At 36.9% G+C, this 12,500-nt stretch overlaps 1 protein-coding gene and 1 long non-coding RNA gene across 3 annotated transcripts in view; one reads left to right on the top strand and one right to left on the bottom strand.

Annotated features, from left to right (window-relative positions):
• LOC136851469 (uncharacterized) overlaps positions 1-1,098 on the bottom strand; it is a 75,537-nt gene extending 74,439 nt beyond the window's left edge. Inside the window, exon 1 of one of the 2 annotated variants that reach the window (XM_067125573.1) lies at positions 986-1,098. The gene's annotated coding sequence lies outside the window, so the exon portion shown is untranslated. The remainder of the gene's footprint in view (positions 1-985) is intronic. The other variant, XM_067125574.1, reaches the window with a different exon arrangement.
• LOC136851473 (uncharacterized) overlaps positions 1-12,500 on the top strand; it is a 544,852-nt gene that overhangs the window by 518,066 nt on the left and 14,286 nt on the right. The gene's annotated exons all lie outside the window — the stretch shown is intronic.

Consider the following 12,500-nt stretch of genomic DNA (forward strand, 5'->3'; position numbering starts at 1 on the left):
TGGTTGTCATCGCAGGTGATTTTGGTATGACTCATCAGGAAACAAGAGTATATAAAATTTAGATAGGAAATTGTTTTGTTTCCGTTTCTCGCATTAGGCGTTTTGTTAAGGATCTCAGTGTTCTGAACATGAAATACAGAACAAATCATGCAGACTTTAAAGCCAACAAGTGCCGTACATAATTGAAAGCGAGAGTGAAGTAGACACTCACGCATGACCTTGAATGATGTAGCTTATCAGAAGTGCAAGTTTCTACGAGCCACTGTGACTCTGCTATAGAGAGAACGAATACACTGAATTGCAGCAGATTAAATAAGTCACTTTCACTGCACAGTGATCTGACCCTCTGCTGCTGAGTGTGGCGGAAAGGTTAATTGCTTTTTAAGGTGACATTATTTGCCGAAACTGCTCCGTTAGGACTTCCTGCCTTTGACTCTCGTTTTCTTTAAGGATTCTCAGCCTCGGAGTGGGTACAGTTGCGTTTGAGAGAATCCATCCAAAGGAATCTTAAATGAAAGGCACAAACGAAGCACAAATTGCATATAATACACTGACACATGACACACACAAGCACACACATACACATACACATACACATACACGCACTGAATAAACTGAGGGAAAAGAAAAACACTTAAAACACAACATCCACAAAAAAACTTGAAGGCTGGTGAGGTCATAAGCTCCAAGGCACACTTCACAAAAAATGAATGAAATTATAAAAACAGTTATGATAATCCTTTTGAATGAAGCACATGGGTAGAGATTATAAAATAATTATGATAATCCTTTTGAATAAAGCACATTGGTAGGAAGCACATGGGTAGAGCAAGCGCGTATGAAATCACCCAAGCTCCAAGACACGTCACGAAAAAAAAAAAAATTGAAAGTAATAATAATAATCCTTCTGAACGAAGCACATGCGCAGTAGGTCGAACCCGTAGGGACTCGCCCACGAACAAATTCGGGAAACACTCTTGCTAACCTGAGCTCCAAGCCGTGGAGAGTGTTGATTGGGAGACTGTTGAACACTGAATGAAGTAAAGTTGGGCGTTGGAGTAGCAAGGTGGGGGAAGCCTCGACGCAGACCAAACGGCCATGGAGCGACCTCTCAAGACTTTTCTTCTGTACCTCCCCCCTACCTCCCTACCTACCACCTCCCTGTACCTTCCTATCTACGCCTCCATTCCACACCAAAGGCAGGCCACCTTGCGTTTCAAGGGCCTGCTGTTCTATTTTTTTTTTTTTTCGCGTTTTTGTATCTAATTCATACTGATGTTTCAGAGGCGCATAGCTTTGCTTAATCTCGAGTTGGAATGTTTCACAGAGATGACTGTGTCCATGCTCCTACCACGAATGACCTGACCTTCCCGGAGCGTAAGAAATGACCTCTTTCGGCTCCTCTCACAGCTCCAGCTCTTTCACAATGGTATATAAAAAATTACTTGGAGGAAATAAATTTGTGAAAAAAGAAACACTTCAGATATACCCATTGAATGAGCGTTTTAAAAGAGAAAGAAATAGTGATAATAAGTAAAAAACAGATATATCCTTTGAATGAGCGTTTTAAAAGGACATAAAGAAATAGTGATAATAACTGAAAAACAGATATATCCTTTGAATAAAGGGTTTGAAAGGACATAAAGAAATAGTGATAACTAAAAAAACAGTTATACCCTTTGAATAAAGGGTTTTAAAAGACATAAAGAAACAGTGATAATAACTGAAAAACAGATATACCCTTTGAATAAAGGGTTTTAAAAGGACAGACAGAAAATTATAATAACAGATATACCCTTTGAATAAAGGGTTGTAAAAGTACAGGAAGAAATAGTTATAATAACTAAAAAACAGATATACCCTTTGAATAAGCGTTTCAAAAAGACAAAGAAACAGTGTTAATAAATAAAAAAAAAATACTGATGAAAAAACTCGGGATATGTCCTCCGAATAAAGGCCTTAAAAGGACGGGAAGAAATCACCTGAGAAGAACTAAACGAAAAAGGAGGAAATAAATGTCATTTCAATTCGTCCTTTTCACCCCACTTATCTTTTCACTCGAAGGGACGTGGCCTTTTTTTATTTTTAATCACCCAATTCCTAGGGATAGTTAGGACCAGGCCGCAAAGAGGTAACCCTACAACTTCCTGTAGCTTTGGGAGGGCCGAGTTTTTGCGGTGGGGATGGTGGTGGCGGTGTGGTCTGAGAGAGAGAGAGAGAAAAAAACATGGAACTTATAAATAAGATGAAAAATAAAAGAAAGAACTGCGCTTGAATCGCTTCATTGTTTCAACTGTTTAAGTGTTGCCTAGGTTAGACTTGTGTTTTTGTATTTTATTTAGATTTTATATTTAGGTTTTGTTTTGAATTTTCTTTTTCACGATTCACCATCATATGAAGGGTGAATTACCATTATTGTGTTCTTAGAAGATAAATGGGGGCATGCATTGCTTGTCTGTCTGTATGTCTACTTATCTGATGATATGTGTGAGTGTACACACACTTATACACATTCATACACACATACACACACATATATATATATGGAGAGAGAGAGAGATATTAGAGATATATATATATATATATATATATATATATATATATATATAGAGAGAGAGAGAGAGAGAGAGAGAGAGAGAGAGAGAGAGAGAGAGAGAGAGAGAGAGAGAGAGAGAGAGAGAGAGAGAGGCGAACCGACACAAACAGACGCTAATAGATTACACAGTAATCATACAGACTTTTGGGGGGGGGGTTACCTGAAAGTAGCACACATGCATATCTCAAGATGAAGTGTCTCTAAGATAAAGCAAAAGTGATCTAAAGAAAGTTAAAAAAAATTTTTCTTAATTCAAATCAGTAGGTTCTACTCATAACAAACACATTAAAAATCTTCAAACACGTAGATTCTACTGAAGGAGAAACCAATAAAAGTCCCAAAAATCCTCTGTTTGAGTTTCATTGTCAGTTGTTGGAATGGAATGGAATACAGAATTTAGGCCAAAGGCCAAGTACTGGGACCTATGAGGCCATTCAGCGCTGAAACGGAAATTGACAGTAAAACTTTGAATTTGTAACAGGAGGAAAACCTCCCAGTTGCACTATGAATCAGTTGTTAGGAGAGGGTGGAAAGTAAGATGGAAAAAAGAGAATATGAAAGGAGGTACAGTAAAAGGAACGAAAACGGGTTGCAGCTAGGGGGCCTAAAGAAGGCACCCTGCAAAGAATCTTAAGCAATGCCTACGGTGCGCCGCATGAGGTGCACTGGTGGTACTACCCCCCTGCAGGGATTATTATTATTATAAAAGACAGGCTGCAAAGAATCTTAAGTAATGCCTACAGTGCACCACATGAGGTGCACTGGCGGCACTACCCCCCTACGGGATTGTCGATTGTTGATTTCCGAGTTTTTTTTTTTTTTTTTTTTTTTTGTCCACAACTATATTTTTCTCTGACCGCAGAGGGTTCCTTCCAGCCTTGTGAGTGATTAACGGTTATTAAAGCTGACGAATTTAGTGGTTACAGAATTGCTGGAAAGGCAACGAGGAAGGTGCTGGGGATTTATCGTAGGGGAGATAGTTAGATGAATCTTTATTTTTTTTTTTAAAGATTAGGATGAATTTTGGGTATTTTGATTATTTGCTTTTTTAATATGTTTTTTCTTTAATATGAATTAACACATGCTTATAAACCTGTTTTATATATATATATATATATATATATATATATATATATATATATATATATATATATATATATATATATATATATATTATGTGTGTGTGTATAACGTAGGTGTGTTAAGGGAATACAGTCTCCGTTCTGTCACCTACACAATGTCTCAATGTCTGTCTCCGAACTTACCTGAAACAGTAGAAATGTTCATTTTCCCACAAGTAAACATTTTCAACCAATGAGAAGAAGATATTTTGTAAAAGGAGAGAGAGAGAGAGAGAGAGAGAGAGAGAGAGAGAGAGAGAGAGAGAGAGAGAGAGAGAGAGAGGTTACTAGGGTACCAAAAATTTATTCAGTCCCGAATAAAAGTTCCGTCAGTTGTGTTTAGGACCTCAAAAATTTTTTTCTTCACTTTATCTTATTTTTGTTTTTGTTTTTCGTTTATTGTCTATTTTGATGAATGGTTGTATATAATATAGATAACCTAGGTTGAAATAGATGCAGATCAGATGGATGGATGTGGTTGGGAGGTATATGGGTGAGGTGGGGGTGGGGGAAGAAGATGCAAGGAATAGAAATAGATGGAGAAAGTTGACTCGAGCCGACCCTACCCAGTGGGAGAGAAGAAGTTGGATTAATAAGAAGAAGAAGAAGAAGAAGAAGAAGAAGAAGAAATAGATGCAGCAGAACATTTTCGTTAGAAGAAAAAAAAAAAGGAATAAGAAAAGCAAATAACAAAAAGAAGAAAAAGTAATGAATAACATCTTTGGGAAGGAAGAAAACAAATAAAACTAATAATAATAGATACCAGGGTGGTTCATAAAAAAATCACTGCAGTCAATTCTAACTACAGTTGTAGACTGAAGAAGAAGAAGAAGAAGAAATAGATGCAGAAGAACATTTTCTTTAGGAAGGAAGAAAACATAAAAACAAAAGTAATGAATACCAGGATGGTTCATAAAAAAATCACCGCAGTCAATTCTAACAACAGTTGTAGACTGTTACACCCGAACTTTATAACATAACAGTGTGTTATATTGTATAGGTCAGGTCTAACATGGATTTCTTTTATCTAAGTCGGGCTGCAGATAATATTTAGAACAAGTAAACATAATGAGGTTGCATGTTGCATTTAAGAAAAATCGTCAAGGAAACCTAACAACATATCTCACTGGGCCTGATACAAGCGCCAGGCAGACACCACCCACAGTAAGGCAAGTGGCCGAGAAATTGATTTGACACGAGGCGTTACAAAAACAAAGGTCAACAGCGCCCAAAAACATCCATCAGTACTGAATGAAACTGCTTCCAGCAATCAAGCAGAAGCTACCAAAAGAAAAAAAAATAAAAAGAAATCAATCAAAAACTTAAACCGGCTATACACAAAATACCAAAGAGAAACAAAGAAAGTCTGTGTATTGGTATTTTGAAAGTTTGTTTATTTTCAGTCAGCATTGTTTACTTGGAGCCAAAAACGTCAGGTAAACAATGCAACACCGTCATGCAACGCAGCAAGACGTGCTGGGGAGAAACGAGAAGGCTGTGAGTGATTGCTTTTGGAGTGCACGGGGCCGAAAAAAAAAAAAAAAAAAAAAAAAAAATTTGCGCCGAGTTTCTTCGGCGCAGTCGAGTTTTCTGTCCTGTGGTGGCCTCAGCCACGGCCCATGAATCACAGCCACGGTCCGGTTGTGGCCCATGTTGGTGGTACCTATAGCGCTGCCAGAAGTACGATTATGGCTGATTTCAACCTTAAATAAAATAAAAACTACTGAGGCTAGAGGGCTGCAATTTGGTACGTTTGATGATTGGAGGGTGGATGATCAACATACCAATTTGCAGCCCTCTAGCCTGAGTAGTTGTTAAGGTCTGAGGGCGGACGGACGGACAAAGCCGCGCAATAGTTTCCCTTTACAGAAAGCTAAAAATTAAAAAATTAAAAACTTCTTATCTCTGAGGAAGAGGTGACTCATTGTCTTTCACAGTGCAAGAAATCATAAATAAAGGAAGGAAAAGAAATATATCTTGTGGTTAGGGAGATGTTCAAGTGCTTCTGTTTTACGACAGAATATAAAAAAAAAAATGTAAACAAAATTGAATGATTTATTGCAGGTGATTGCTTCCAAGAGTTTAGTGTATATATAATATATATATAGTATATAATATATATTATATATTGTATATAAATATGTATATATATATATTTATACAAATACATGTGTGCGTGTGTATAAAACAGGGTTCATTGATTGATCGCTTTTCCTAAATGGTGTCTCAACATCGCAGTGACTTTTTTCTTCAACCACCCTCAGTCACAAAAACGACTTATTGCACATGAAAACAAACGTATCCACACACATATATATATACACACACATAGTAAACAAGCAAACAAACAAACAAACACACTTACAAAAGTAGCGTGCAAACAAGCAAACAAACACACTTACAAAAGTAGCGTGCACACATCACGTACAGACAAATGATGCATCTGCACTAACACGTCCAAACATATATTCACAGTCGCGGTTTCCTCATTACGGGAAATTCTTTTTTTTTTTTTTTTTTTTTTTTACCTTCTAAAGGACGTTGGCTCTGCGTGGGTGGGCGGGTGGGTGTCTCTTGAAATTCCTTTGGCTCTGCAAACCACAAACGAATATTACAGTATACGGGCTCTGGATACAAAGGAATGAGGCGATCGAACTTTACAACGGCACATTTTTTTTTTGTAGATGTTTCTGGTCTGGGGGGAGAAAAGAGGTCTACTGGGGTGTTCTTCTTGACTTAGCTGGCCTTATGCCAGCAAGTGTAAGGGCTTTTTTGGAGTTTTTGCATTGACAGTCTGTAGACAGTAAGTTTCCTCCAAAGTTTTATCCATACATCCTCTAAATCGTGTTCATAAATCCTCCATATCATGTTCGTACATCCTTCAGATCCTGTGCATACATCCTCCAAATCTTGTGCATACATCCTCCAAGCGTTGTGCTTACATCCTCCAAGCGTTGCGCTTACACCCTCCAAATCGTGTGCATACATCCTCCACATCTTGTGCATATGTACTCCAAATCTTTTGCTTACATCCTCCAAATCTTGGGCATACATCCTCCAAATCGTATGCATTCACCCTCCAAATCTTGTGCATATATTCTCCAAATCTTGTACATTCATCCTCCAAATCTTGTGCATACATCCTGCTGCCTTTTTTTGCTTTACCTACTCTGTGAAACTTTCTTCCCTCAGCCCACCATCATCTTCATATCAGCTCCAAATTCCTTATAAGTACCCGCTGCTCCCACTCTGTCACTGTCATATACTATATATCCTGGTTCCCATTTACCCAAATGCTAACTCTTGCGTACGTTTATTATTAACTTTCTCTTCTTGCAAATGATTTGAATCTCTTCCACCGATCTCTGCTGTTTCTCTTCAGTATGGTCAACATCAGTTATTCCACACACCATTCATGACTGTTCTACTTATCATACCAGCCTAGTACCTAAACCAACTGTCATATCTTCATCCATAAAAGCATTAAGAAGTCAAGGGTATACACACACACACATATAATGGGACGGTAGTGAGACCTAGCCAATACCAAACAAAGAGTCAAAGAATTGACTTATACGATACAACAAGACCACCAATCACCAAGACAAAGCTGCTTAGGGGTTGCATAAGAATGAAAAACTGTCCTCAAAATACGTCAGTCAGTACTGGTTTCAACAATCGCCTATTCAGATGACGCCCCGTCCTTCCTGGTACGTGGCTGCCGTAGCAACTGATAGGCAAGGTATGCCTGTAATCTGATATTATATGTTGCCTTGTCTTCAGTTTCGCTTTGTCTTCAACGTATCGTTTGTGGCTCATTATACCTGGCCAGGAATGCTTCATATTCATTGTACTATCATTATGTTATTGCAAGTTGTAATTTATTCAGGGCAATACTAGAATAAAAGTACAGTAATTATATGTTGATATCTTTGTTCATAAGTGGTTCAGAGGTTTATCTTGAGAGAGAGAGAGAGAGAGAGAGAGAGAGAGAGAGAGAGAGAGAGAGAGAGAGAGAGAGAGAGAGATGCTTATCAGATGGCTCCCGTATTCATTACCATAATTATGACAGTAAATAAATGTTTCATTTTTATCGAATTTAAGTTTGAGGTACCCCACGTAGAGAGAGAGAGAGAGAGAGAGAGAGAGAGAGAGAGAGAGAGAGAGAGAGAGAGAGAGAGATGCCTAACAGATTGATCACGTACACATCACCCTTATTATAGTAGCAAGTAGATGGTTAATTTTAAACGAAATTGAATTTTATATATCCTATAAAAAAAAAGAGAGAGAGAGAGAGAGAGAGAGAGAGAGAGAGAGAGAGAGTTACTAGTTATGTGGAAGATGCTTATCAAAATCTTCCCGTATTATACTATAGATAGACGGTTTGCTTTTAACAAGAGTATAGTTTAAATACCCAATATTCCCCTGTATATTAGAGACGAGGCAAATTAGAAAAGGAATCTACCTTTTGACGCTATAGCCAAGGGCATCTCACGCCCAGCATGTTGGTATAAAATTCACACAATCTCAATGCTTAAATACGCATTGCTGAGGACATAGTCAGCGTTTTAATAGCGTTTGATATGAGAGACACTGATTTCCTTAATATGCAAATGCGAAAATGTGGGTCTTTTGTCAGTATAAAATAGGGGTAAAAGTTGCATGAAAGAGGTTTTTGGGTCCCTGGGGTTATCTAGTTAGTTTTCTGTACAAGAAAACTATCGTGCCGGCTTTGTCTGTCCGTCCGCACTTTTTCTGTCCGCCCTCAGATCTCAAAAATTACTGAGGTTAGGGAGCTGCAAATTGTTATGTTGATCATCCACCGTCCAATCATCAAACATATCAAATTGCATCCCTCTAGCCTCAGTAGTTTTTATTTTATTTAAGGTTAAAGTTAGCCATAATCGTGCTTCTGGCAACGATATAGGGTGGGTCACCACCGTTCCATGGTTAAAGTTTCATGGGCGCGGCTCATACAGCATTATATCGAGACCACCGAAACATAGATCTATTTTCGGTGGCCTTGATTATACGCGGTAGCAGCTGTACAGAAAACCCGGTTGCGCTGAAGAAACTTCAGAGCATTTTTTACTTGTTATCTCCATTCACAATGGAATTGCATTGTTTTATAACTTTCATTCACCCTTTCAAAGGAGTATTTTATATCCCGTTCTTCAGTTTGAAAAGAGTCTTGTTTTAAGTATATATATATATATATATATATATATATATATATATATATATATATATATATATATATATATATATATATATATATATATATATATATATATATATATATATATATATATTATATTTATTTATATATACAAACTTCATTAGTAGCAGAACCATTGAAACATTTTGATAAAAAGCATCATCAAAAAAATAGTAGCAGTCTCACAAATTGCTCATGGAAAAAGGACATAAATGAACTATGTAATGAAGCTGCAATTTTTCAAAAACAGCCGTTGTTTATTTCCGTTATTGTCGCAGTATTAAACAAGCGAGCTGCCGCTTATGCAAACAGGCTACGCGACCGGCTGCTCTGAAAGTGTGCTAATTGCCAACGCAGTCCAGAGTTTCCCCTAATATTGTCCATCTCTCTCTCTCTTTCTGTCTGTCTGTATTAAAAATTCTTATCTTACTACCAGTGTTCTCTCTCTCTCTCTCTCTCTCTCTCTCTCTCTCTCTCTCTCTGTATTATCTCTCTCTCTCTCTCTTAAAAATTCTTATCTCTCTCTCTCTCTCTCTCTCTCCAGTTTCTCTCTCTTCTCTCTCTCTCTCTCTCTCTCTCTCTCTCTCTCTCTCTCTCCAAAAATTCTTTTCTACCTCCAATTCTCTCTCTCTCTCTCTCTCTCTCTCTCCAAAAATTATTTTCTACTCCTCTCTCTCTCTCTCTCTCTCTCTCTCTCTCTCTCTCTCTCTCTCTCTCTCCGGGATTTTTTTCCTTTGATGAAACGCCCCGGATTAGTCAATTGCCATTCGGAGCATTTCTTCATGGCTTGAAGCTGGGAATAATTAATGAGAAATTATTAATTAATTAAGATAGGATTTCATGCGAAGTTGATATCACTCCAGAGATTTACATTTCGTCAGTGAAAAGATTGAGATTTCGTTTTGTTCTTTCCGGAATCGTTTGGCGTTTGAAGAAGAATAAGAATTGAAATGAAGAGAAATAAAAACAAGATGGTAATCAGACATATTCTTCAGGTTATTCTCTCCCGCAGGGGGATAGTACCGTCAGTGCACCTCACGGGGTGCACTGTAGGCACAACTAAAGGTTCTTTGCAGCGTCCCTTCCTTAGACCCCTAGCTGCAACCCCTTTCAGTCCTTTTACTGTACCTCCATTCATATTATCTTCCTTCCATCTCGCTATCCACCCTCTCTTAACAAATATTTCGTAGTGCAACTGCTTTGAGGTTTTCCTCCTGTTACACCTTTCAGACCTACCTACTCTCATGTTCCTTTCCACCGCTGAATGACCTCATAGGTCCCAGTGCTTGGCCTTTGACCTAAACCCTAGATTCACTTCAATTCAGGCTGTTCTCGAAGCCCGGAACTGAATTTCAAACAGTCTTTTGAAGGACATTACAGCGAAGAATATGAAGCTGAATTATCCAGGAGACCTGTGAAAGTAAATATTGCTGAGTGGTTAACTTTAAATACATAGGAACGTGGGTGAATATAAATTAGCGGAATCAAGATGCAACAAAGATATTACCGAAAAAACAGGACCTCTGAAGATGAAGGTTATATCAGGAGCCAAACAAGTAAAAAATGCGCCCAAGTTTCTTCGGCGCAATCGAGTTTTCTGTACATTGTATAATCAAGGCCAACGAAAATAGATCTATCTGCCTGTGGTCTCGGTATAATGCTGTATGACCCACTGCCCGGTGGTGGCCCGGCCTATATCGGTGCCAGATGCACGATTACGGCTAATATTAACTTAAATAAACAAGAGCTAGTGAGGCTAGAAGACTGCAATTTGGTATGTTTGATGATTGAAGGGTGGATGATCGACATACCAATTTGCAGCCCTCTAGTCTCGGTATTTTTTAAGATCTGAGGGCGGACAGAAAAAGTGCGGACGGACAGACAAAGCCGGCACAACAGTTCTCTCTTCAGAAAACTGAAACGTGAGAAAATAGAGACATTCAGTAATAAATTGGGTGATTTTAAGTAAGACAGTTTTGATATAGAAGAAGCAGTTATTCCAATAAACAATAAAATATAAAAACTGGTAAATGAAAGTGGTTCACCTTATGAACCGAATCGAGGTCGAGAACAGGACCTCCAAAAAGGATAAGGGTAATGATGAATGTTGCTGCGTATTTAAAACGACCAAAAAATGAACAAGGATTGGGCTGGTGACGTATGTTGGACCATCCTGCAAGGCAATACTGTTATGATGATAAAAAAGAAAGAATAAATTTAACTAAACGGAATAACCGGATAAACCCCCTCCCCCTCTCTCTCTCTCTCTCTCTCTCTCTCTCTCTCTCTCTCTCTCTCTCTCTCTCTGACTACCAGTCGCTTCGTCAACACCAATTTCGGCGACTGTTTCATTTCCTCTTCTGCTAATCTTTGGAATGCGCTTCCTACTTTTTTGTTTCTCCGGAATTAAGAACCACTCTTAACGCCTCTTTTCACTAACCAGTCCCCGCCCCCAAGGCCATCCCCACCCCTCAACCCTCAGGCCTTTTTTTTTTCCTGCAACGTAAGAGCCTCTGCATTAGTTTAAAAAAATCTTCCCAAATCTTCCCCACATTTAGGCTATAAGTGTTTCCGTTTGCCTGTAATAAAAAAGTAGTTTTATTGAATTTAATTTTTGGAGGGCGTGGTCGGAGGTTTTGGTATTATTTGACTTCCAGATTTATAAACATTGTGAAAGTATCGATAATTGTTTACTTAGTTTAATATCTGCCTATCTATTTACGTGACGACCTATCAGTGTGTGAATGATGAAAATGAAATACTCTGTATGCCTAAACTACTTATCTATCTGCCTATACACAATATATACAGTATATGTATATATATATGTATGTATGTATATATATATATATATATATATATATGTATGTATATATATATATATATATATATATATATATATATATATATATATATATATATATATATATATATATGTATGAAGATAAAAAGACCCATAAAACACTTCATATACTGTTGTATTATAGTAAAAGACATTCATATATGTATATATATATATATATATATATATATATATATATATATATATATATATATATATATATATATATATTATATATTGTTTGTGTTCATGGATAGGTAAGTTAAGCAGTTAGAGTATTTCATTGTTTGTTATTCACACGTGGGATGAGATACTTAGATGATAGATAGATAATATAGTATAGATAGATAGATATTATTAAACTCGTATCAAAATTATAATATTTACAATTTTTTAAACCTACAAACCAAATAATACTATAATCTCACATTATTGCATTCAGAAGTTAGATGAAAATAATAAAAATAGCTTTATATATATGTGTGTGTATTTATACATATTTATACATATAATCTAGAAAATTTTTAAAAACTAGAGCAGTATTGCAATGGTTCCTTATGGTATTTACAATTTTTTAAAATTACAAACGTAATATTATAATCTCACATTATCCCATTCTGAAGTTAGATAAAAATAATAAAAATAGATCTCACATTATTCCATTCTGAAGTTAGATAAAAATAATAAAATATATATATATATATATATATATATATATATATA

The sequence above is a fragment of the Macrobrachium rosenbergii genome, chromosome 23, assembly GCF_040412425.1.
Source record: "Macrobrachium rosenbergii isolate ZJJX-2024 chromosome 23, ASM4041242v1, whole genome shotgun sequence".
NCBI lineage: Eukaryota > Metazoa > Arthropoda > Malacostraca > Decapoda > Palaemonidae > Macrobrachium > Macrobrachium rosenbergii.